This window comes from Ammodytes marinus, assembly GCF_949987685.1.
Source record: "Ammodytes marinus genome assembly, chromosome: 12".
In the NCBI taxonomy this organism is placed as follows: domain Eukaryota; kingdom Metazoa; phylum Chordata; class Actinopteri; order Uranoscopiformes; family Ammodytidae; genus Ammodytes; species Ammodytes marinus.
The window spans coordinates 11,109,323-11,136,717 of record NC_137216.1 but is presented as its reverse complement, the minus strand read 5'-3'; the positions used below and the strand labels follow the sequence as shown (position 1 = coordinate 11,136,717).

The following is a 27,395-nucleotide window of genomic DNA, read 5'->3' as shown; positions in this document are numbered from 1 at the left end:
CGAGATGACGAGCCAAGAAAAAAAAGCCTCTTCGCCTTGTCGTCACTGCTAATCTAAAGTAACACAACTAATGCACACAGCTTTTGGGAGGATATCAGACTAAACAGATGCAAAATGTGATGAGCACATCTACAAGAGAATGTCAAGTCTTTCGGCAGCGTTTAGGGACCGGGGCTCATCTTCCTGCAGAGGAAATGGTCTGTGTATATATTTTTTTGCCTTGTTTCTGGGGTTTGTCCCATAGCAACGCCTCACACACAGACACGCAAACACACAAAACTGGCCCAAAACACCCAAACACAGACAAACAGACACACATACAGTAGAGTGTGGAACTTGGGCATAAACTTGCTGCAACACTTGACAGCTTCACACACACGTTTGTATACCTATACTTGTGAGGACCATGATGAAATTAAAGTTAGCCAAATTGATGGATGCAATTCAAATATTAACAGGATCAATGCCACTCCAATATCTGTATGGTAGCCTAAATATGAAGAAATATCTAGCAGCCGTTTAGCTTAACACAAGAATGCAAATGAGGAAACAAAATCTGCCTAGAAGTGTCTTGAAAGCTTAATCATTATCAAATATCTCATGTTTAAAACAGTAATAGTATTGTGACGCACATGTTGCATTGTTAAGTGGCACTATGTAGCAGACTATGTATTGGCTGCAGTGACCTAGTGGAGGCTTGTCTTCACTATTTAGTTGCCAGTCAACCAGCAGAGACTCCATGAAGTTACTGTGCTGGACCAAGAGTGGGATCTTAAATGAAATTCAACTTCACTTGCCCATGAATGTGAAGCAAGTTGAAAGTATTTCAAGACCCTGTCACCATCAATGTCGTAAAGCAGCCTATTGCCTGCCATTTCCCATCTTAGTTGACTGCATATGAAGTCCACTTTACATTTGGGTCTAATTCAGAACATCGAGCTTGACTTAATCCAGGACTTCCTAAAACCATTTGAGTATTTATTTTGAAGCTAACGGAGTTTAAAAAGAGATAATTTAGATAACAAGTATCCAAAGTCAGAGTTTCAATACTGTTATAACAATAATCGCTTTGATCCTTACTTTTAGTGTCATCATAATAATTCTACTTTCAACCCTGATCTGCCAAGCCAATATGCCAAATATGACCTCACTTGTTGTTTAAACTTAAATTAGTTTACTCAAAGATAGCAAACTAACTTGTGCGCTCGAGTACAGCACATACACACAAATTAAAACTCACAAGCACATTCTACAGTTGAAGAGACAAAACAACGAGATTAAATTGTTAACAAAGCTAATTTATCAAGAAATTCCTATGGCAGGAGAGATTCGTTTATCTTGTTTGTTCCCCCTCAACTGCCCTGCACTCCCTAGCAACGTCATCTGAAAGCAGTTGACTTTAACACCTAAACACACACACACACACACACACACACACACACACACACACACACACACACACACACACACACACACACACACACACACACACACACACACACACACACACACACACACACACACACACACACACACACACACACACACACACACACACACATTATTCTGGTGCACATCTGTTGCATCTTTCAGAGCTATGAGCTAAGCAAAATTCTGCATCTCCTGCCTAATGGCGATAGCAGCTCTAAGTAACAGCAACATGGTGAACTTAGTATGAGATCTGGTTGTGAGAGGTATTTCCATTTGAACCTTGTTATGTACATTTCTGCTATGTCCATGAAGTTAATCTAAAACAAGATCAAATAAATAATTTCATATTTGTCTTTGCTTTATCCTTCAGAAACCAAGCTTATAATAGAAATTGTTATTATTTATTGCAATGCTTGATTTATTAACATCTGTTCCACACAAATTATAATTAAAATATTTTATTCTGGGTTTCTTATTCCCCAATTGTAAAATGTCATTTTTACGACAGTATGTTTCTGAGGTCTGACAGCCATGCGTTGGTTATAGAGGACAGAAAATGTTTGCAGTTTATTTTGATTATTTGGGTGTGTCTTGTGTCGGGAAGTTGGCTCTATTTCCTTTTTTGTGCCTTTGTGACTAATCAGATGATCGGTAGATAAACTACGGGGGGTTGTCCAGGGCTGTGGAAAGTCTTGATAAGGGAAATATGCTGTTAATCTGTTTCATGTCTAGACCTACGGTGGCTCTGAGAGCTCAACGCACTGCGACTTTAGAAAGCACACGCATTTTCTTCCAAAATGGTTTGCGTGTGTTGTTTCAATTGGTAAATAACTCCAGTGTAGTCTACGTGTTTTATTGAGTGTGTTGGTCTGTCAGGACCAGACAGTAATAACTTTCACACCATTATTTGCCCTATTTTTGCACAAACACAGTAGCTGTGTTCCCAACAAAGAAAAAAGAATTCAAGGTTAAATGCAATTACTACACTTCAAATGTGCTCACATATGCACTTGTAAACATAGAATATATTAATTAATATACAAATCATAAAGGACAATTAGTCATTAGGCCCTAAATGTACTTTATGTTTGAACTACTTGTTATTCTGTTTTTAATTAGCAGCATTAAAGTGTCTGTCTTGGTACTCCCAATTATTTCAGTTCATATAGTTAACATTTTTTTCATAAATAACATTTAAAACTCTGTTGCGGGGACATTACTGCTCTAACAGCACACTCAAAACGCCCATCAAACAGCAAAAAGCTTCCTACGCTTTCTGAACGAATGAGGAGCGATTACTCAGCATTTTACTCCGGACGAATGAAGACTATATTCTAGCCCCTTATTCAAAGCAGGGCTCAACAGAATTGTCTTTAGATAAGTTTCATATTGAGAGTGATGCCGCGGCTTGTATGTCCAGATGCGATCGCTATTTATCCCACATCAGGAAATGAACAGTAGCTTGGGTTTTTGGATATGGCCACCTGCTGGAAACACAACAAAGAAACTTCAAGTCCCAACCCGTCTGCCTGCTTATAGTGCACACTCCTGACAGCACAAGGGATAATAGATTCCATTATTAAAAAGGCCCCTTTAAAACACTTGAAATGAGATTTTGTACATTTTTAGTCTCTTTTTATTTTTGCAATACGTTGCAATATGTACTGATCCAGCTTTAGCATTACTACCTTCATTGTGCTTAAGTTCCTTAAGTTTAATTTAAAAAAAGCTTGTTTCATGAGTCATTGGGTGTTACTAAGTCAAAGTCATTCAGAAAGTGGAAAGTACAGCACATGTGCCATTCAGTATTGTACCATCTGCAGGAATACGAAATGGTTTGATGAGTTGTATGCTAATGACTTTTAGCATACAAGCAGACTTTAAGCTGACTTAAAAAGGGACACATACAAAGCTTGTATGATCCAGCTTGAGAAAAATAGCAGATCCCTTCTTCAGGCATGTCACCGGCTTTGATTTCAATTATCTGCAAACCTCTAGCGTACTCTTGAACCTGGCCCAGTTAAAAACAGAATATTTGGCATCTGACCTCATATCCTGAACATAGTTAATTCATCCCTGCTGAAGGTCAGTATACACACATTCATGTAATACAGTGTGCATCATTGGCGTAGTGTGTATTGTCTTTGCTTCACTGCACAATGCTAGGTTTATAACACCTTTTTATTAAAAAAATTATATATTTGCTTATGTAGTTTCAAAACTCAATAACTTTGCTCTAAATTCCTTAATTCTGGGATTTGGTTTTTACATCCTACAATAAAAGGTACAGTGTGTAGAAGTATTTTGGCATCATCTAGATGTGAAAGTCCTAGACTGAAACACTCTCACATCTGAACCTCCCGTTCGGAGAATTTACAAAAGCTATACAGGGGCCTTCAAGGCCAATAAGCTATAATTACTAAATATGGCATCACCAACCACCAACTCAAGAGTTTCCAGAATATAAAGTGATGAAGTGAAAATGTATCTAGTTATTTATTAGTACTTCTACTTAGTTTTCCAACTGGTGCATTTCCCCAGAACACCCACCGTATACAGTGTAAAAACACGTAAGGCTGTTACTGCTACTGTAGAAACATAGCAGTGCAACATGGTGGAACGCCCCGCTCATATTATGTAGATAAACAATTATATTTCATTTCTACCAAATCTGTTCTGAAAACGCCAATTCACTTTACACAGTGCCATTTTAAACCAGGTCAGAGTTCTAATGGCAGTCCATTAGCCTAGTAATCATTATGTCATATCTTAACGTGCAGTGCATTTTTGGGCTGGTGTGTAAGCGAACACTCAAACTCTGAAGTGAACAAAACAACCGGGCCGAGACCACATAAAAAGAAGTTTCATATTTAAAAGCGGACTCTGGTACAGTTTGTTTGCGGTATGAAAGCAAAACGGACTAACCACAGGATTTTATGAAAGTGAATATGTTGGAGAAACTACAATTAAACTCATCTGCTGGTTGTGAAATGTTCGAGATGCAGTATACATTTATCCAAGAAATCATAAAACCATGGTCGAGTGTTTGCAACATGTGAGGATTGTCCTCAGAGGTTGAAAAGAATAGGAACAGAGTGTTTCGGTGCTTGGGTACTTCTAAGTGTATTTGAAAAGTAAGTGAAAGGTTATGACTTGACGGTAACTTTATCCCCTTGAGTAATACTGTATTATATATGGTAGAAGACAATTCTTTCAGTAGTTCTGTTCTACTTTTTCACCACAATTAATAAAATGACTGCCGTTTACATTCTCAACTAATACAACTCATATTCAGTAATTTCTTCAAAAGCACTTAACTCAACATAAATACACATAAGATGCATTAAAGTGCTCCAGGACGTTTTGTCATAACCAGAATTGGATATTCCAAAGAGGGTCCAAGTAGCGCTGATGCAGAATGATATAAACTAAACAGTCCAATGAACTAATCTGTACTAATTCAAGTTTGCTCTTAATGGTCTGTTTGTTAAAGGTCAGGGTGAACCTTAACCAAAAACCAAAGACATGGATGAATCTTGTTTTCCTTGGTTTGGAAAACTAAGAGCCCTAGAGTCTAATAACTGATATTTAAAAAGGCCTCTTTAAAAAAGGTCACCTATTACGCAGAGTGCACCTTTTCATTTCAACATCAATATGGGTCCCCGGTGTGACTAGAGACTCCCAAAGTCTGAGAAAAAACAGCTTTTTCTCTAGTTCTTCACCTCCACCTTTCTTATAACCTCTATTCAAAACAGTCAGATTTCTCCACGCCCCCTTCATTACCAACCTAATTTAGCATTACCTCCACCTGTGATAAGCACAACCCCAGATAGATTCAAAGTGGCAATTAGATTAAGGGCCAATAAGAGCAGATTGAGGTTTTTGGTAGGCTGGGCTAAAAGAGGCAATTTAGAAATGGCCCTGTAAGAAATATAATGTTTTTTTTGGACACAACACCATGGAAACAGATTCTAATAGAAACCCATATCGCAATTTTGATCCTGAAAATTAGCTTATGATGAGACCTTTAAAAAGGTCAAATGTGTGACAGTTTACTGTTATTATCCCCTATTTGCATCTTCTTCTGTTGAGCATCTAACATAAGTGTTAGTATTAATACTTTTCTCATCATACACAGTTGGGGTGAGGTAAGGCCAGTCCATCTCCACCCATTTATTTGCCTCTGCTTCAATGGAAATAAGTGTGTCGGTGGAATCAACACATGCATTTTCCTCAAACGGGCCAGTGAACAGTTTGTTCCTAATGGTAATGTCTTCGCAGGCAAGGAAAGCAACTTCCAGAGACCAGGTTGAATACTCTGGTTGTGTGAAGGGGAGTTTCATGCTTTTATTTGAAAATAAAACAAACAGCGAGTGTGTGTTCACTGTTTTACAGGACTTGATGACACAATCCTAGACTTTTCATAAATTCCACATACTGTAGGAACCTTTTGACTTTACAACACCCAACCCAAAACATCCTCTAGAAGATTTGGATGTCCATAGTTGTCCAAATGTTATCTATGCTGTGTCGCATGCCTGTCTGTGTTACTAAAGCTGGCATTAATAAATGAGGGAAGTGTGAGGGCAGCCTTTGAAAGCATCACAGGAAACAGTCTGCACTTTAATCCACCCACATGAAGTCACCTTGGTGGCATGCATCAAAGAAGCCCTTCACTACAGATGTCAGTTCTGCCCTGCCTTGACATCTCAGGCAATTGTTAAAAGCTGTGAGCGTGACATAAACATCACCTGACAATATAATTATTAGTCTTTGTCCCACTGTGACTGTGAAATGTTTTGATTTTGAAGGGTCTGTAGTGGGTTAGTGCTCACTCACCAGGGAAAATATGCAAGACATGTATCCGAAATAATGAAGGGATATTTGGATCTAGTTTAACTGCCCGCTTCCTGCTTTGATGTAAAAGGTGGAATAAGCAATTCTGGAGAATACTTGTTGTCAAAATGACTGTCAAAATCAGTGAATATCTCCTGACGATCTGCAACCAGTTCATACTTTGTTTACGCAAACAAAACAACAGAGATGTTGCTAGCTACGGTGGGTCCCCTTTGTTTACATACCAGTTTACAGAGCATCTGTTAGGGTGGTGGGTAGACAACAGCTGGAGCAGGACCCAATTGCAGACAAACGTGGATGTGATCATTTAAAACCAGGTACGATTACAGACAGGAATACTAGAACATGAAACTGGAACATAAAACTAGGAACATGAACAACAGCACAATTAGCACACACTTACACAACAATGATCCGACAACAAATAAAGGGAATAGACAAGAGGGGTATACTACAAAGAAAACTCAACAGAGCCCGGCTCTCTTTTTTTGATCTGGTTCAACATAACACATACCCTCGCTCAGAGCTAACAGGTATCACGAAGGCAGTTATCAACCTCTTATGTTGAACGAGGGTTTCAGCTTCAGGCTCTGTGCGCGTCCCCATAAGAGGGGGCGTTTGGCCGTCATTTGACTCTGCTTCCGCACAGACTGGACTGATCTTGTGCCGCTAACTTTACACTAACGGACTGATTGCGAGCAGCTGACTTCGCTGACTTCACAAGAGTTTGTCAGTCTGAATGATCACAGAACAGCAGAAAACAGAGAGCCGAAAAAAACTCATACTGCAAATAAGGAGAGAGTGGAATGTTGTCAGAAAATTGGGCTACTGAATTGATTAATTTATTTTACAGATCGTTCTCGCAGTGAGAACGATCTGTAAAATAAATGACATTAAATGACATTAAAAAGCAATTAAAGGTTGAACTCGGATTTAAACAGTACACCATTTAGCCTAGTTGATAATCCTACACTTAAGAATCTGATTGAAATCTGACACTCTCCCCTAATGAATAGCATAGCCTATGTGGAAAATCACGTTAGTTTTGGGCCACATCAAAATGAATAAAATTTTGATTTTGATTTAGGCTAATAGCCCTTTATTTGCATCTTATAAATACCATTAAAATAAATAGCCTAGATACAAAACCTGTAGGCTAGTCTGTATTTTCCGGACAAATATGAATCTACTGTGAGAAGCTTAACCTGCGAGTCTGCAGCGATGTCCGAACTGTGACAGCTGTCACCTGTCACGTCACAACTGTAATCGCTACTGATGAAAAGAAAGAAGCCTACAGTGAAATAATGTTGCAACCTGTGATTTTATAGAACGCTTCATTAAGAGCCAGTGTGTGTAGATCGCCAGGTAAAATCATTTGAGGTGAGAGCATGGCGCTGCATACATAGGCTAGGCTATTTTACATTTTCTGCATCAATAACTATGCATGTGGCAAAAAGCTGCAGCGCGATGTTACAGTTCACTCTAATGTAAGCCTTATGTCACGGCTTCGTTTCGTTCATTAACTTACTGATCAATAAGTTTACTGATTTAACTAGTTTACTCAGTGACAGGGCCGCCCATAAGGGGTAGAAAGTGTGAAGGCTTTCTAGGGCCCAGCCACTTAGGGGGCCCATGGTCTTTGGAAGCCAAGAACCTAACTAAACTAAACTTTATTTTTAGATATTTATGTCAATATCTATTCAAAGTTGGGTGTTTACACAGAGCCGCGGCTCCGCTTACAGCCATTTAAAAAGCAGTAGAAAAGCAGAAATGTTCAAAATGTTTCAGATTGAGCACAGCGGAGTGTAACTGTTTCAAACATAATCCATCCTATAAACTCTTTGTGTGCCAAATGGTGACAAGATTGGGTTTTGATATTAAACAGTTTTGGCTGGATTATAATTCCTGAGTCATTCCTGCTCACGGAAAACACATGTTACTTTTGTCTGGGTGTCATTGTGAAAAGTATTTGGACCCCATGAAAAAACAGGTTGGGTACCTTTTGTAGTTTTTCTACATTCCATTTACTTTGTAATTTTCCTGAGTCTACAAACAGGTTTAAATTCTCTCTCCCCAATTTCCCTTTGGGGATTATAACTTCTAAAGGCTTTGACATAAGTCTTCAGGTTGACACGACCAGCAGGTCTGACCAGTTTTTCACAAAGCCGGGTCCTACCACAATGAAGCTGACAAGCAGCATCATCCTGTTTTAATTATTGCCGTAACCACCAAAGTCCTGCTTTCTGTTTTGTTTCTAAACAATAAAAACAGACCTAAAAAAGTTCTTAATGCAAAGATAGACACAAGGCACAAAGAAGTTGGAAATAATTGAAGGAACAGATTTGAGTTCAAAGATTAAGAACTTTTTTTGTAATGATTTCAGTGCTTTTGCAGTGATGAGAGCAGAATGAACTAAGCCTAAATGTTGCAACCAAACATAGGCCAACTTTATAGTTTTGAGGGTAGGTTGGTTTGGTTATTCATGTAGAGAGCCGCCTTTTTTCATTTGTGTGTGAAGAATTTGTTGTTGATGTTGTTTTTTAAGTGTTATTTATTTAAACAATACCACCAAAATATTTCAAATTATTTAAAGGCACTACGAGTAAGATGGCACGTTGGCGTCCCCTTTGGACAAAAGCGGTAGTATTTTTACGACGCCCGCTGTCGCAAATGCTCGTGCCAGGCGCGTGAGCGTGGACTGAGAAGGGCGCAATATAGTGCATGTTCGTGTGTTGAAAGTGTGAGGACTCTTTTCGGCTCCGTGAGAGTGGTTTTGACACTGCATCAACTAATGCCAGTCAGTACACACACCTGCTTGCAATGAGTTGATTCAGCAGCGTCACCTAACTACTCTCTCTCTCACGGAGCTGTGTCCTCACAGAAAGCGAATGAATGAGAGACGGCAGTTAGTAGACTATGGATCACGATGAGGTAATGTGTTTGTGTTGTTGATGTAAATAATGACTATTTCAGATAATGGTTATCTGATGATGGTGAAGCAAAGCAAACTTTGTGTTAGTACCAACCGCTCATTCATTTAGCAGTCTAGTTTCGCTCTCGTGAAATTGTATACACGTTGCTTGGCAACGTCCTCCCGCCCGCCTATCACTCACTCTCCCTTTTCGCTTTTCTTCATTGCATTCTCTTTTTTTTCTTTGATGGTTCAGCCCCGTTATCAGTCATTTATGACGACAAATAACTGTCTCAAACAAGGCTCCCGCTCCCCTTCCCTCACCTGGAGGGATAGGCTTCTCAAATCGCGTTGCAGCGCCACACTGAAATCTGCAACCAATACGGATATGTGACCATAGAGCCTGCACGAGCGAACCGAAAATCGGACTGGGTGTGCGACCAGACCAAAAGCAGTAATAAAAACTATATAAAAACGTCTTTCTTTGCACTGATGGTCTCGTTTGCTGTTAAAGGTAATTTATGATTATCAGAGGAAACATGAGGTTGTTTAAAAGATATTTAAATGTTACTCGTATCCGCTTTAATGTCATGTGCAGAAATACAAAAAAGTGCAATATTTGGTGCAGTCAATTAGTGTAAATGTATCTCACCAGAAAATAGTAGCATAGAAAACGTGCACATTGTGAAAAAACTGTTTGCTTTAGTGAATACTAAAGAAGAACAATGTCTCTGTGTGAACTGATTATTTTGTAGAGATCTGTTGATCTGTTAACAATTGTGTGAGTGTAAGGGAATCAAAATAAATTGGTTGGTATGCTGGGCTAAGTCAGAAATGTGCTACTATTTTAAAATAATAATGAGCCCTTGCTCCCCCAACTGTCCCTGCAAGTCCCTGGTTGATAAGATAGTTAGTCTCTCTACAAATACATGTATGTGTTTATTGAGGGATGAGCGCACTCACACTCATTGTTGATAGGAGTAATGGGTAAGGGGGGCCCATTGACTGGAGGTTTTCAGGGGCCCAGCCATTAGTGTGGGCAGGCCTGCTCAGTGAGAAGTATCGCTCAGACAATATAGTCAGGTCCGCGCCTCTGCGGGATTTCAAAAGGTGTAGTTTCCTTAAAGGGCAGCGCTCTAAGAGCCGAATTTAAACTCAAACTCTGGAACAAAAACTGGTCTGGGCAGGTTAGCCGTGCAGCCTCTGTTACCACGGTGATCTAGCCAGGTAGAAAGAGAGCCACCTTTCGTGATACTGAAAACTCTGGCTTTAGACTCAACAGACCTCGCTCAGCCCTTAATCTCGCTTCGTAGTATACCCCTCAGGACTTAAACAGACAAGACAGGGGAGACAACGATGCACAGGTCAAACGCATTAGGGTGGGACCAGTAATCAGGACTAGAAAAACTAAAGAAACAGAAGGATCATGACAGCATAGGTTGTGTATTAACAGCAGATTTATTTTCAGCGCACACACAGTATACAAACAGGTAGCAGATTGTGATTATATATTCACTGATTAAGACAAAAAGTGATCTTGTCAATAAGCGTTCTCCGGAATCGCTGACTCCAGATTTAATTCATATGAATACTTTCAGGAAGAACTGATTAAAGATTTTAAATACCAAAAGAGAAACAAAGCCACATTTTTTTTTAAAATAATTTAATGGGCGACTTTGCTGCTTATCAGATTTTCATTTTCTTCTAGAACATATAAGAGCTTGTAACGACAGAACTGGTTGCCTAGCACCAACATAACAGTGCAACGTACTGCAGGAAATATTGGCGGTGTGAGTAATGACCTACAGACAACAGTACATGGCTGCAGTGTGCCAATGCTATGTTAAATACTTCCATATGGTGCACTTTGGAGTCTCCATTTTTACAGCTTGTGATGATTTGAGAAGGCTTGAGAGGTTCTTACAGAGATAGTTCAGAGGGGTAACTCAGGTTACACGGCCTGACAATCGACTGCAGTTAGAGCTCCGCTTTCAACTTTTATACACACCAATGTGAGGGAGTTAATTTCACAGCATACTGACCTCTGGGAACAAAGTCTGTTTTAGCTCACTGACAGTAAAATGCTCAAGCAACACTCCCACATTTGGCCAGGATTTAAGAGTTCAAGAGCAAAGTGCTGCTGATGGTAGTTGTATGCACAAAGTATCCACATTAATACAGCAGGCAAGTTCAAGCAGTCAATGTTTAAAGCTGCATTGGATTCGATTTATATTTTGAGGTGGCCCTTAGAACTCAATGCACAGCAAATTAAAAAAAACATACAAATGGACAATACACAAGCAAATTGAGCAAACCTCTTAAAAAATGCTGGAAATCGAGGAACATTCTGCAAGTAGCTTATAGCAAAAACGTTGAAAATTAAGGCAAATTCCAAAGAATTTCAAAACAAATTTGGAAAATTGCTATTAATCATAGATAATAACTAGGTTCATCAGTGATAAACAAACAGACTTCTGGGTTGACCAAGTGTAAATAAATTGCGTTTCCAACAGTATGCAATGTTTCTTGCTTTTCATTCCTATTTATCGCCCTCTACATTTTCAAAGTGTGAGTTTAGATAGTGATGACACTGTAATGCTATAAATAGCACAAGAGAAGAGAAGAACGCTCTTGTTGCCCTAATTGATTCTTTGATTTGACTTCATACATCGTGCTGCTGCGTCTAGTTTCCATCGTCCCCAAAACAGCTTCATTAGCAACTTAATAACTGTAAGATAATTGCTGCTTCATTAAGTGAGTTAAGTGACTGCTTTCCAAAACTTAGCCTAAAACTAGTCAAATAGGCAGCATCATGATCAAATACAGATCCACACTAGCGGATGTTTTATTTTACAATTACACAAAGGAGCAGTTGTCTTGTTTGCAATAAGACATCACAAACGTGAAGGCGACCCAGTAAAGATACTTTATAAGCTTTTTAATAGGCTGCTTTGGCTGATTGCTAATTTTATTTAGTTGTTTTTGGACAATTCATGACATTGTGCAATTGCTTTTTCTTAACAGAAGTCATATTTTCAAGGGTTAGCCCTCTTGCACATTCCTTTCTGGCAGATTTGGGAGTTTACTATTATTTTTTATTAAGCTGAAACTTTGTGTCAAGATGGCCTAAAGACAACATGTCACATGTATCCGCTACCGAGACAGTAGCTAGTAACTCCTATTACAATTTGTTTCTACTTAAAGGAATACTTCACCCACACGGAACAGGCATTCTATCATTATAAAATCACTATTATAATATATACTGTGATGTCACAGTAAGGAAAATGTAGGGTTAGACAGTGAGACCATAAAACACTTTTCTCAGGCTAGGATGAACCAATTTCAATGTTTTTGCACATTTATACTAAATAGGGTCTCAGAATTCAATACACCTTCATATTTCCACCGGTGAAGTAGATATTTAAGTGTCCTGTTAAAAAAACAGCCATAGAGTGGAAAATAGCTGCCTGGTTAAAATGTTTCTTTCTTTTCTTTCTTTTTTATGACAAAAAACTAAAAAGAATGTCCAAATGTCCGAAATGTAAGAAAAGGTTCTAACAGAGGTAGAGGGAGACTCGCAAAATGTAAAGTGAGGAGAAAATCCCACTCCAAATTTTGTGACATCATCCTTCCCCACTGCTCACATCCAGACCAAACAGGGCCATGAGTCTGGTTTTCATTTACTCCTTCCGCCCCCTCCCTCTCCCTCTATCCCTCTCCCCCTCTCCTTCCTCTTTTCTTTTTTTCTCTCCTCTGTTTGGAGAAAGTGGGAGGAGGAAGACAGAGGTGGCATATCTCCAGAAGTTTGGAAGTTTGTCCCATCCCAGCCTTGAACTCAGCACCACAGCTCCTCTGGTTCTAGACCGTGAGGGTGCCTGTCTCTTGCTGTCTCAGGCATTTCCTCTCTTTCCCTCGGGACCCCTCTCTCTCTCTTTCTCTCTGCACATCTCTTATCAGTCACCTTGCCACTACCTTCCTTTGGGAGGAGCTGGGAAAGGCCAGAAAGGGGGCATCTACCCAGAGGATAATGCCCAAAAGTCATTTTACATAACTGGTATTTTTCCCTTTCTTCAAAAACGAATAGAGTGGAATACGGCTACTTCAGCTCAGGGTAAGTTTAACATCTGCTATGTTCTCAAGGTGATTCATCTTGCAGACTAGAGGTTTTCGCTCGTTTTTGCAAATGCATGTTGCTTTATTTCTCAATTTTGCAAGAATTTACATGCACTTTTACTGCACAGTGTAACTGCTCGTTTACCGCACATATGACAATATCTATATTTAACTGTATTGCAATGCTGATTATTCATAGTGCATTGACAATAGGATAGTTTCTAATCATAACATGCAAGCTTATGATGGCTGTCCTCATCCTAGGGTTACACAGTGTTTTGCTTAAAGCTCTCAAATATGAGACAGCGTGCCTTTCAGCAGCATGGCTGTAACCTATACTTAAGTGGTGAGAGTGCTGCAAGGGCAAGAGGTGAGCCGCAGTTAGGGCTAAGGAGGAAACCTCAGCAATGTTGTGTGCGATGCGTGTGAGTGAAGAGGGGTGTGTACGCTGGATTCTTCTCTTCAAAAGACTGTCCTTCTGTTTGACATTCCTGGTTTAGGAAAAGTTTAATTTACTGCACAGGTGACAAATAATTGTGGCGAGGGAAAGCGGTTAGAACCCTGAGAGGCCATCTCTTAGGTATCCAGCTGTAATCCCATATCAGTTTAAGAGCTATGAACCTGTAAGGATTTGCTATGCACAGCGTCAAATCAATGAATCAAAGTTTTGGATCACGTAATGCAACTTCTTTTGAGTCTCCTATTGAAACACATTAATATGCTGTACCTTATGTTGGAGTAGGAAGTGTTGTTGGTCATCTTCCATAGCTCATTTTGTGCATTGTATTGGTATTATAGAATTACGCTGTTGACTCAATTCAATCTAATGTGGGCATCTTTTTTTAATGAACCAGTCACAAAAAAGGTTTTTAATCTCCTCTCAGACATGGGAGTTCTAAAGAGGAGAAGTTGGATGGGTAGATGTTTCCACTGCAACAGTGGCCCAAGACCACACCCTCTCTGAAACGAGTACAAGAGGGGAAAAGTCTTTTCCACATTACTGGCCATATGGACCAGGAGAACCCAAAGGGGTTTGTTCCATTGGACAAAAGACATGGGGGGGAGGGGGTGGTGGTAGTGGTAGTGGGGGGAGGTGGTAGTGAGCTGCAACGTCTGGTGGACCAGGTGTGAGCCATAAATCTTCCACTTCTCCTACAAGACTATCCAAGTTCACACAGAGGAATTCAGCTGTGTCGTCATTGCAGTGTTTCACTGCGGGCATGTGGGATTATATGGTCAAATATGTCATTTTACACCTCAAAATAATGACATTAATACTAGATGTTTCTCATGAGCTGCAACTTCTACATAGTTTTATGTTAGCATGTAATCCGTTACTATTATACAGAGTTCAAAAGCAAAAGAATACTTGGTGTGTACTACTTTATGTGTTATTTTCACATCATATACCACCAGCTTCCCTTAAAAGCTAGTATCTGAATTGTTATTAGCTATACTGTATCTGGTGGATTCATTCCAAAGGATTTTAGAAATACATGATAAATCAGCATTAGAATGTTTTATGACTCCTCCACTCTCTCCAGCTTTTTGTCCTTATTCTGTGATGCAGCACAGATGTCTGGAAAGTTAGAAGATTTTCCAGAGGAGTCTAGTCTCAGGGAACTATTGCTCCAATGTTCTCTTTTCTAAGCCATCTATTTTAGCAAGGGGTGTAAATCAGAAGTAACCCGTCACACTGTATAATGCATTGGTTACTAAGAATGTCAGGTTTGTTGGTGAAGATGGCCTTAAGTTAAGGTCATCTACGACCTTAACGGATTTAGAAATGAACCCATCTCAATAACTGAGCTCGCCCATCTGATAACAATGCATATTCAGTATTTGCTACACAATACAGGATGTTGCTGTGTGCTTTCATGCCATCCGAGCCAATACTGCATGCATGTCATATTTAATACTTGCAGATTGACTGTGATGCTTGAACACATGGGATAGGTGTCAGACGGACTAATGTACGGCAGCTGTGTGGAACTGCCCGCCGAGCCGCCCTCCCTCTTTTAACTTCATCTTTTAAACTTTAGCATTGATCCTCCTGTCATCTGTGCCAAACATATCACGTGCAGGTCTACACTGCCTTGAGTGATTGATTACATTACATACATGTGGAGGCAGCATAGTGCCGAGTCACACCCGTATTGTACAGTACAAGGAATATCTCCACGCCCGTTGCCAGTGAGTGGCAGTCTCGAGTTGTCTCCCACTCAGAAGCTGCATTACAGTATAGAGATGACTCACATCCCTCGTGACTTCACTTATTTTACTGATCACCATAGAAATCTCTTCTGCTCAGGAAAAAGAGACTTAAGAAATTATTTATTGATATTGGCACTAGTAAATGTTTTCTTTAATAATGACTCATCTGCTACAACTGTGGAAAAGGAGACATATTGCTGTGCCAGGGAGGCAGGATCTCCACTAGTTATGGCCATATGCATCTTATTTGATGTTGCTAAGAGCTCCTTTTTTCCAAAGGCACAATGTACGTGTTGTAGCGACTGCTCTCCAATAAAGGCCGCTAAGAGGCTTAATGGGCTCCAGGCAGTTACGCGTCCAAACAAATCTCCAACTCCGGTGATGGGTATAGTTTAAAGAGTTTAATAAATGAAAGGCAGAATTACAACGGATGAATGAGAACATGTAGATGGTGTTGAAAATAAACAAATAAAATATATACTGCTGTAATTGAAGGTTATTTGACGTTGTTGACGATAAGTTGACGGTAAACAGAAAATAAAACAGGTGCGCCACTAACCCCCTTTGTATCCTAACCCTCGCCCGCCACAAGTGCCCTGGTATATAAACCACACCCACACCCACATGTGTCAATCAAAACGGAAGTGTATAACTTTTCAAAATAAACAATTTTGGCCCCTACAATTCCGGCCCCTAATTATTATGTTTCAAATTCAAATAATAATTACACATTTGACATGACAATCAACACAGTAAATATATTTTCTTGATCTTCTTTCTTCATTATTTGTAATCCAAAGAAAGAGTGATTAGTCAAAGTCATGTCTCCAGGAACAAAGTCAAGAGGTCAAAAGTTTGTTTGGGTCAGTCAATGATCCTCTGCCTCCAGTAGTAGGCAGACTTTGTTGATGGGCCTGGTCAGAAATCCGGTCTTGGACTTGATCCGAAGCTGACGTACAAGTCCCTTTTTGTCCATCATGGTCTCCACAATCCTTCCAGTCAACCAGGAGTTGCGAGGTGCTGAATCATCCACAATGACGACGATGTCTCCTGGGGTGAAGTTGCGTCTTATGTTGGACCATTTCTGTCGTTCTTGTAGTTGGGGAAGATATTCCTTAATCCACCTTTTCCAAAATAAATCAGCCATATATTGAACTTGCCTCCACCTGCGGCGAGCATATAGGTCTTCGTTCTGAAACTGTCCTGGGGACAGTGATGGCACAGTTTTGAGAAGCAGAAGGTGATTTGGTGTGAGTGCTTCAAGGTCGTTGGGATCTGTAGAAGCCTTCGTGATTGGACGACTGTTGAGGATAGCTTCGGCTTCACATAAGACTGTATGAAGTCCCTCCTCATCCAGACTTTGCACATTTAGTGTTGAGTTGAGAACCTTCCGCACTGATCTGATTAGTCTTTCCCACACACCTCCATGGTGTGAGCCAGCAGGGGGATTGAATATCCAGTTTATTCCCTTTTGAAGCAGTGTGTTATGGATCTGACCTTGATTCCATCCTTCAATAGCTTCCTTCAACTCGCGCTGTGCTCCCACAAAATTGGTTCCATTATCTGATCGTAGTTCTTTTACTTGGCCTCGTCTGGCTATGAAGCGCCGAAGGGCATGGATGAAAGAGTCTGTGTCCAGCGATGAGGCCATTTCAAGGTGAATTGCTCTTGTAGCCAAACAGGTGAAAATAACACCGTATCGCTTCACAACACTTCTGCCACGCTTCACTCCAAAGGGTCCAAAGTAATCGACTCCAACGTTTGTGAATGGTGGGTCATCTGGAGAGACTCTATCCAGGGGTAGATCAGCCATCTGCTGTTGTCCAGGAGTAGCATTTATACGCCGACAGACAACACATTTAGACAGGATTTTTCTGATTAATGCTGTGGCACCAGGAATCCAATATTTCTGACGCAGTCTGGATAGCATATGGTTGCGACCACCATGTCCCACCTCTCCATGAATATGTCGTAGAATGAGGTCAGCAATGTGAAAGTCTTTGGCCAGAATTACAGGATGTTTAATTTCTTCTGGCATTGCTGCTCTGCTTAGGCGACCACCAACTCTTAACACATCTTTGTCCAGAATGGGGTTGAGTTTATGAATGTGGCTTGTCTTTTTAACATTCATTCCTTTCTTGAGATTCAAGATTTCATCTCCAAATCTCTTCTTTTGGCAGAAGCGGATTACCTCAATCTCTGCATTCTCCAGTTCACTGATTGTGAGACGGATTACCTGAGTGTCAAGATTTCCTTGCAAAGAGAGAACCCCACTTGCCGTTTTCCTCTTCCTGATTCGGTGCAGAAGCAGTCCTTTCATTCTGAGCATCCATGCTACTGCCCTTTTCAACTGATTCCAGGATGAGAAGTAATGGATGAAGTTGGTTGTTGGATCCACTACTTCAAGTGTTATTTGAGCGGCATTTACGGTTATGCTCTTGACTTCAGAGTCCTTTGGTGAAATTGCATCCAATCCATCAGGGTTCTGAGGCCACTCTTCCTGAGGACCAAGAAGAAACGGAGGTCCGTACACCCACATTTCCTTCTTTAGGAAAGCTTTGACTTTCACACCTCTGGAAGCCATATCTGCGGGATTGTCATTTGTGTTGACATACCTCCACTGATGTATGTACTTGAGCACAGAGGTGCTATCAGTCCAAAATGTAGAGTCTGCTAGTTCCATCTGCAGCTCTTTCCTCAATATTGTGTCCATTCTGCCTGCCATGGTAGCAGCAGTCAACTCCATGCGAGGGATAGTGACTGGCTTCAAAGGAGCCACTCTGGCCTTTCCCATCACAAATGCACAATGTGTTTGGCCATGGTTGTCATGCAGTAACAAATAACTCACAGTTCCATAACCATCCTGACATGCATCAGCAAAATGGTGTAGCTGGGCAGATGTTACCGTTCCGAAGTTTGTAGGTTTGAAGCATCTATTGACTTTAAAGTCTTCCAAGTTATGGAGTTCCTGAATCCAGCTCATCCATTCCTGCACAAAAGAGTCTGGTATCACATCATCCCAACCAGTCTTTTCCCGACACAATTCCTGTAGGATCCTTTTTGCAGTCAGGACTACTGGTGCCAACATTCCAAGGGGATCATATACAGAGCTGACAGTCGACAAAATCCCTCGTCTTGTCAGTGGTCTGTTTTTGAGGATGATTTTGAACTTGAAGACGTCAGACTGAACACACCATTGTACACCTAACATCCTCTCCACAGGTAATTTGTCATGGTCCAAATCCAGATCCTTCATTTCTTTTGCTCTTTCCGTTTCAGGTATGGCAGCCAATACATGACGACTATTGCTTATCCACTTGGTGAGTACAAAGCCTCCCTTGGAGCAAATGGCTCTTAACTCGTGATAAAGAGCTATTGCGTCCTCTTCTGAAGCTGCTGAAGCGAGGCAGTCATCCACATAAAAGTTGTTCAAGATGGTCTTGATAGTTTGTGGGCTGAACTGGCCAGTGTTGTCTTCAGCACATTTCCTCAGGGCAAAATTTGCACAACTTGGAGATGATGTTGCTCCAAATAAATGCACCGTCATTCTGTATTCCACCATGTTCTGACTGTAATCTCCATCAGGCCACCAGACGAACCGTAGCAGGTCCCGATCTTCCTTTGGTACTTGCACTTGGAGGAACATCGCTTCGATATCCGCAGCAATGACAACAGGTTCTTTACGGAATCTAGCTATGACTCCAATCAAGGTGCTGGTGAGGTCTGGCCCCTGTAAGAGCTGAGAGTTCAGTGAAACTCCCCGATATGTAGCTCCACAGTCGAAGACTACTCGAAGTTTTTTCTTTTGTGGATGCAAAACTCCATGGTGTGGTAGATACCATTTTCTGCCATCACTACGTTCCAAGATCCCTTCTGGTACTTTCTCTGCATAACCCTTGGATATCATGTCAGACATGAAGTTGGTGTACTCCAAGTGATAGCATGGATCTCTCTGGAAACGCCTTTTTAAGTTTAGTGTCCTCTGTTCAGCGCAGTTCTTATTGTCAGGCAAGCAGATTTTCCTGTCCTTCAATGGTAAGCCAAAGCAGTAATGTCCATTTACCAGCTTTGCAGATGCTGAAACCAACTCCAAGAACTGCTGATCTTCTTTTGAAGGTTCTTGGTCATCTTTGACACACTCAGGAAAGTCAATCTTGTACTGCTGCTCCCACTGCTCATCAAGTGTAACAACTGATATCCTGTTAACACTGATGTCTGACTGCTCCTGAGCATAATCATCTTTTCCTCCCAGAGGTCCATTAACTGTCCAGCCGAGCAATGTTTTCACGGCATACGGTCCATCTCCCACACTTCTAATGACTTGAAGTGGTTCAAGAGCCTTTGGTACATCAGAGCCAATCAGCAACTCAATCTCACAGTCCAGTTCAGGTAAGTGAATATTCTTCAAATGAGACCACTGTTTGATGTCATTTTGATGTGGGATGTTTCCTTTGTGCACAGGCATTGTCTTCTGTGTGTACACACATGGGAGATCACAGAACTCAGTGCCATTCAGTCCTGTTACCTCTAGGCCTGAAACAATGCTGGTTTCCACGACCTTCCTTTGACCCATTGTTCTCAGAAGAATATTTGATTTTCTTCCCTGGAGATTGAGTTTAGTCATTAGCCCCAATGTGCAAAATGACGCAGTGCTTCCCGGGTCAAGAAATGCATATGTATGCACTGTTGTGTTCCCCTTCTTTGCCTTTACTTTCACAGGCACTATTGAGAGTTTGCAGTTGTCTTCACCGGCCCCAGTAAGACCACTTGTCTGTACCGAGGCTATGGCTCCGATGTCGGCTTCTTCTTTTGTTGGAGATTGATGTTTGTCCATTTCGTTCCTTCTTTGGTGGATATGCAGCATCCGAGGATGCTTCAAATTGCATATGTTGCAGCTGAGTCGCTTCCTGCAGTCCTTACTCATGTGTCCCTTCTGCAGACAACCAAAGCAGGCTCCATTTTCTTTTAAGAAAGTGATTTTCTCATGATGTGCTTTCTTTTCCAATAGGAAACACACCTCCAAAGCATGTCCACCTCCACAGAACATACACCTTTTTACAGCCGGCCAACTCTCCATTTTCCTAGGTCCATTTCCATGTTTCTCATGTGCAACTGTCACAGTGGTTGCAAACGTACTCCCTTTGACTCTTGGATGCTGTGGTTTTGACATAAAACTCCTTCCATCCTTGCTTGGTGTTGGAGTGTCTCTGATGTCTCCAAACACTGGATCAGTTGCAATCCTCACTTGTTTTTCCAGGTAATTAACCAGATCCCTGAAGGTAGCTCTTTGTTTGTACCTTTCCTGAAAATCACATGCCACAGATCTCCATTTATCCCTCAGTCGATATGGCAGCTTCTTTATGATAATTAGCAGATTAGCAGACATGTTGAGCTCCTGCATGTTGTTGACATCTTCCATGGCATTGCAACATCCTCTTAGAAACAGAGTGTATGCTTGTAATGTTTTTGTGTCATCTGGTTTTATTGAAGACCATGAAAGAGCCTTCTCCATGTAGGCTGTAGCGATTTTATGCTCGTTGCCAAAGTGCTCCTGCAGTAAGGACTTTGCCTTCCTGAATCCTCTTTCTGCTGTCATATGAAGGCAGCTCCTCACCATTTCTCTAGGTTGTGCTTCTGTATACTGTTCGAGATAATAAAGACAATCTGTGGGGTTTGGGTTCTTGCTTTCAATGTTGTGTTCAAAGGATTTTATGAATGTTTGAAATTGAAGTGGGTCACCATCAAAACGACAAATCTCTTTCTTGGGCATTAAAGAGAGACACTGTTGCTGGACCATTAATGCAGTGATGTCATTTTGCTTTTCCATGATATGAATCATATTACTCTGTTCACCATTGCTTGGAGCAGGCAATGTTGTAGGTACTGTAACATGTGCATCCATAGTCAATGTATTTGACTGTACTGTCACTGGCACTGTGGGGAGAGATTGGGTTTGCGTAATGTCTCCGTCAGCAGTGGCAATCATTTGTGTTCTATTTTCATGTTGTTTCTTCACCATATATGAGTTCATACCATCTGACGCTCTTGATCTGTGGCTCCGCACACCAGATCTACTTGAGGCTCTGAGAATTTTCATTTTTGCCATTGTAGCAGCAAGGCTTCCATCCAGTTCCAGTTGCTCTTTTTTCCTCCTTAGCTGCTCTTCCTGTGCTTCTATGGCATGTTTATCTTTAAGCATTTGTTGTTGCACAATAAGAGCAGCCATTTCAGCCTCAGCCTTGATGCATGCAGATGAGGTGGTGGACAATCTTGAGCATGAAGAATGTGATTTGTGACTCCGGTTTGTAATATTTGACACACTGTCACTTGGATTTATTTCATCCTGCATGTCAGATATCGCTTTATTCTGTTGGGAAGGAATGGCAGGTTGAACATCAGAGTGTGGTATATTTCCCTTTAATTCAACAGGTGCCTCCTCTTCAGTTGGAATGGGAAAGATGACTGATTGTGCAGTTAACACATCTGTAGTCACATTTCTTGCTTGCTGACAGGGTCTTTCAATCTCAGAGAGCCATGTTTGAACATCATCAGTGAAGTCTGTGTTGTGTTTTATTATGCGTCCAAACCATTCATTTTGTGTTACCTTTTCCTCTTTGGGAAGTAAAACCATCACTGACTCATGTGTTGCATTTGCATTTTCATGCAGTTGTTTGAGTTCCTCCAGTTTGAATTGCACTTTCTTTGCATTTTCATCACATTTCATGAGCCCTTTCATTTCAAGTGAGAGCTCTTTCATTTTTGTCACATTAGATTGACGTTGCTTTTGAAGAGTTTCCATTTTGCAAGCCAGCGCTTTGGCTGTAAGCTTGACCGTTCTCTTCTCCGTATTTTCCATTTCATTTGCGTCACTCATTATGCGAACTTTCAATTTTCACAATTCATCAAAGCACAGAGCAACAGACACAATGCAATCCGCAATGACATTGATTCAGCCAATATGCGATTTCCACACAACAGCACAGCACAGCACAGCGGCGGCCTCAGCTCACCACGCGGTCAAATCAGCCCAAACAATTGCCGATCGCGACAACCAAGCACGCGCAACACAAGCCAAAACAAACAGTCCCCAATGGACAAAACGGCAGCCTTCCAAACTGTGTTCAACTTCAAACAAATACACAGAAGGATCAACAAACATACCGTTTCTGATGGCTGTGATGCACTGCTGTCACTCGCGCGTTACACCGCTGCTGCAACTGTCAATTGTGTCTCTGATCCAAGGCGTCCGTGGAAAAGAGTCCAATGTTGCTTAGTTCGTTCACTCCAAAACATCGAGATCCAAGCGGTAAGAGCAACGTTGAATCCCGTCCATGCCGTGGTGTTTTTGGATTGTGTTTTCTGTTTACTAATTGTAGCGACTGCTCTCCAATAAAGGCCGCTAAGAGGCTTAATGGGCTCCAGGCAGTTACGCGTCCAAACAAATCTCCAACTCCGGTGATGGGTATAGTTTAAAGAGTTTAATAAATGAAAGGCAGAATTACAACGGATGAATGAGAACATGTAGATGGTGTTGAAAATAAACAAATAAAATATATACTGCTGTAATTGAAGGTTATTTGACGTTGTTGACGATAAGTTGACGGTAAACAGAAAATAAAACAGGTGCGCCACTAACCCCCTTTGTATCCTAACCCTCGCCCGCCACAAGTGCCCTGGTATATAAACCACACCCACACCCACATGTGTCAATCAAAACGGAAGTGTATAACTTTTCAAAATAAACAATTTTGGCCCCTACACGTGTACTTAACTTAACTTAACGGCAATACAGTACATGAACGTCACACTACCTTCAGTATTAGCACCAATCATTGCCTTTGAAAATGAAACATTTTCATTCAATGACTGGATCGTTTATTGGTGGAACTTTATTCCACCTTGTCCCAAAGGCAAACCTTTGTACAGTGCATGGCAAAAAGTCTGTGTTCAATTTGACATGTAGAATCTAGTTAAAACAGATTTTTCGGCCACTTGGGGGCAGTGGCAAGAGATTTATAGATGATGATGGTGAAGTGGTTCAAAAATATCAAATAACCATTCATTAAGAGTCGGTAAAGGCAAAAATGCAAAACGTCCCCATCTTGTTGCCAATGCTTACGTATATTGTTGTGGGTGCCATTTATAGATCCATACTGAGTGATTCTGAAAGTACTTCAACAAGTATGAAACTTTAGCAATTGCAACAAAAAAAACTTGTATAAGCACCCTTCGTCTTTTTGAGGTGACTTAGCCATAGGCCTCTTCCTATTCTAGGAACTCCATGACGATGGAGTCCGTGTTATATGCAATTAATAACACTGGTATCTGTTATTATAACTGATATAATGTTGTGCAGCACCGGAGGCCTGTGTGAGTCTGTTAATGTATGTGCATGTTTGTGTGTGTATGTGTGTGTGTGTGTGTGTGTGGTCTTGACCATAAATGAGTGTGTGAGGTCCAGCTGCAAACATGCTCCAGAGTGCTTATGGGCACATTGCAGTGTCTATCTGTACGTGCAAACTGGCACTGTTAGCTATTAAAAATATCAAGACATATTGTCAAGCTCAGTGTACAGAGAAGTTAGTTTTGCTCACTGTATTATATAAACTGCTCACTACTAAAACACTGACCTCTCTTTGCAACCCGTCTTATACTTAAAGGTGGAGTCAGTAATTCTGGGAAAGGCTTGTTGTCTAAATCAGTTTTTGTCCAAATCATTTGCTACCTGCAAATCCAGTGTTTATACACAACCCAGCCTCTGTAAACTGCTATGTTGACCCAGGGGTGTGAAAATTATCCCCGGAGGGATAACCACTAAATCGCAAATGCGAATACGGGGAAGGGAAGAAAACAAAAACACACAGAGCTTTAAAGGGCCACACAGGCTACCTTTTAATATAACACACTAAACAACAAACTAAACCACCATTGCCAAGCAGCTGAAAGCATAAACAAGTAACTGAACCGTTTACTTTGCAACTCTAAACACAGAGAGCACTCAGAGACAACCTCTCACTACCTCTGAAGGTGAGACAATGAGCAGCACAGAGCACTGGGGTCCCAGGGCATATATAACCTCTTAACACCTGGGTTCAATCAGCCAATCAGTGCCACCCACACCTGATTACAGAGCCGAAATATTCCGTGCCCTCACCGGGCTGAAATATTCCGTGTCCTCACACATACCTTTTATTTACATACAAGTTTACAGAGCCTAGGCTGTGTATTTACACTTTTTTTTCAGCACACACAGTACAGACAGGTAGCGGATCCTGAGGAGATATTCACTGATTTTGACAAAAAGTGATTTTGACAACAAGCAGAATCGCTGATTCCACTTTTAATGCTAGTGACTGGATTACAGATACAAAAGTGATGACTCATCATTGAGACGGACACAATGGACGCAAAACAGAAAACAAAAACATGTCAACATTAACTTCTACACCTCTTTGTTATTTGTAGATTATCATATTGTTATACAAATATGGTTGTCTCTGCTATGCTAACAGGCTCAATCATGCATCACAATGGATGTACCTGCAAGGTATATGCTTACATTTAGCTTCTCAAAGTTAATCCTTATACAATTTTAAAATGTCAGACATTTGAGATTCCTAGTGCAATAGAGACACTCACATACAGTAGACAGCAATTCATTCTGATATCTCACAACCTGAGTGAGTGAGAATATGCCAAAAGTTTCTTCTGAAAAATAAGAACTTAACCATGGAGTTATTGGGTTCCCTATGAACAGCCAAAGTATGTTTGATGCAGATGATCTGGGCTGAGAAGACATAATCTTTTGGGAAGCTGATAGCAGTGGCGTGCAAAAACTCTCTAACTCCTCTTTGCATATCTGTATTTCGGGCTGTATGTGTGTGTGGTTAAACATAATAATAATAATAAGAAAAATGTATATCCCCGTGGGGATCATAAAGTATCTTCTTCTATCTTCAAACATGGAGCCAAAGTGGTTTCGGTAGGCTTTTGCGTACTGACAGGCCAAGATAGTGGGGTGAATGTAGCTCGAATAGAATAAAAACTAGCCTGGTAGAAAAAAATTCACCCCGCTCAGTGTTGTCATGGAGATACGACCTAAACATACAGACTAAAACGTTTTGTGTACCAGGCTTTAAATATGTTTAAAAATGCTATGAAAATGGCAAATTTAACATGGAAGTCAATGAGAAATTGCTCTGTTTTCAAACCAGCCCTTAGTGGGCACTGGGTGAACTGCAATTTGTGTCACATCCGCATTGGATGCTGGTAGAACTTGCTGTAATTGGGGATTGGGTAGAAATAACAATACTTAATGAATGCCCTACGGCACACAAGAGGCAGCTGAGTTGCGTATAAACCTTGCTTATATGACCATAGGGCAAGTGTTGACATCACATTAGCTAAATATACTGTTTTGAGAAAATATATAAAAAAGGGCACTTTGGCATTAGGCTGTTGAGCCCCCACCCCCTTGAATCCCACTGCCTGACAAGCCTTGAGATTTATACCAGAGTATAATAAAATTGATATCTAGGGAAATTAAGGGGAAGTTACCTATTGTATTTTTCTTTTTATTCTTCTAAAATTGCCATTGCAGTGTCCCTGGCATGTTTTGCGGACATACTAGGTATTAAAGCTGCATAATATAGATAATATTTTGTACATTAAAGCTGCACCTGTCAATATGTTTCCACACTGGATTAATGTAATCTAATGTGACAATGATTATGTGAAAGGGGTTGCTCACACAACTATAAACCAGCTCTGCAGTTAGTTGAGCATTCCCAACTCTTTTGGTTCCATCTCTCAGCACTCATTAACTTTGTTTCCAGCAGCAGCAGAAGCAGCAGGCAGCAGATTTCAGTGTAAACATCTCACAAATAAACCCACTGTGCACGGCCTTTTCAGCAACATACATCACACAGACACAGACACTGCTGACAGTGAACACACAGACAGCTGGATAACACAGTGGAGCCTTTAGCAGCTAAAGAGACAGTTAATACCCACAGTTGATAGAGAACCAAAAGTTGCAACAAACACTGGTCAAAATGAATTATACTCAAGTTCAAGTTTCATTTTAGTCATATAAACAACAATTACTGAAGCAACGCAATTGTTAGTTCTCAGGCTCTCTACGACAATGAAAAAAAATCCATAAAAGAAAATCATGCGACTGGAATAATTGCATGATTTTCCAGGGATCTGTTTGTTTACCCGTTTGCAACTTCACATCATTATAATAATCCAAACCTGTTGTTTGAGTTTTAACGTATTTAAATAAATAAAAAGGACACATAGAATGCAGCTTTAAGTTAATGCAGTCATTTGAAGGCAGTATACATAGCTACTGTATATTTACTTTCTTTTCTAATTTTCTCTCCATTGCTCACTGCCATTGTTTTGGCTGCTTGTATCAGAGAAAACAGGACACCTCTGATGTTTTCCTCTGTGGTGCTGAGGGGAAGCCATGGTGTTGACTCACTGGACAAGCCTGGCAAACCCTGCAGAAATGTGGCTTTTGACCGGGCTGAAATCACATGAGCATGAGTGGAGAGCACAAACATCTGTTGCAGTGTCCAAGAGCGCTTAGATTTCCTTGATATATAAGAACTTGGTGATTTAGGTTGAATGGTGACAGCTTTGGGGAACTGTGGGAATACATGTTTCTCACTGCAAGTGGTGATTCTGTTCAGGGCCAATGTGTTTTGCCGTACACTTTAAGAATAATTGGCAGCAATATTTAGTTTGACACAACTGCAGCTGTCTTCTATTAATTCCAGGTTATAAACCTTCCTCACCCTACATCTGCATGACCGGCATTGTTTACTATGTTTTATTCGTGTTTGTTTCATTCTCATCT

The 27,395-nt window shown here is 40.7% G+C and overlaps 1 protein-coding gene across 5 annotated transcripts in view; it reads left to right on the top strand.

The window, feature by feature from the left end:
- Window positions 1-13,063: 13,063 nt before the first annotated feature.
- LOC307258107 (collagen alpha-3(VI) chain-like) overlaps window positions 13,064-27,395 on the top strand; it is an 86,475-nt gene continuing 72,143 nt past the window's right edge. For all 5 annotated transcript variants that reach the window (XM_080037521.1, XM_080037520.1, XM_080037519.1 and 2 more), the window contains exon 1: window positions 13,064-13,313. The gene's annotated coding sequence lies outside the window, so the exon portion shown is untranslated. The remainder of the gene's footprint in view (window positions 13,314-27,395) is intronic.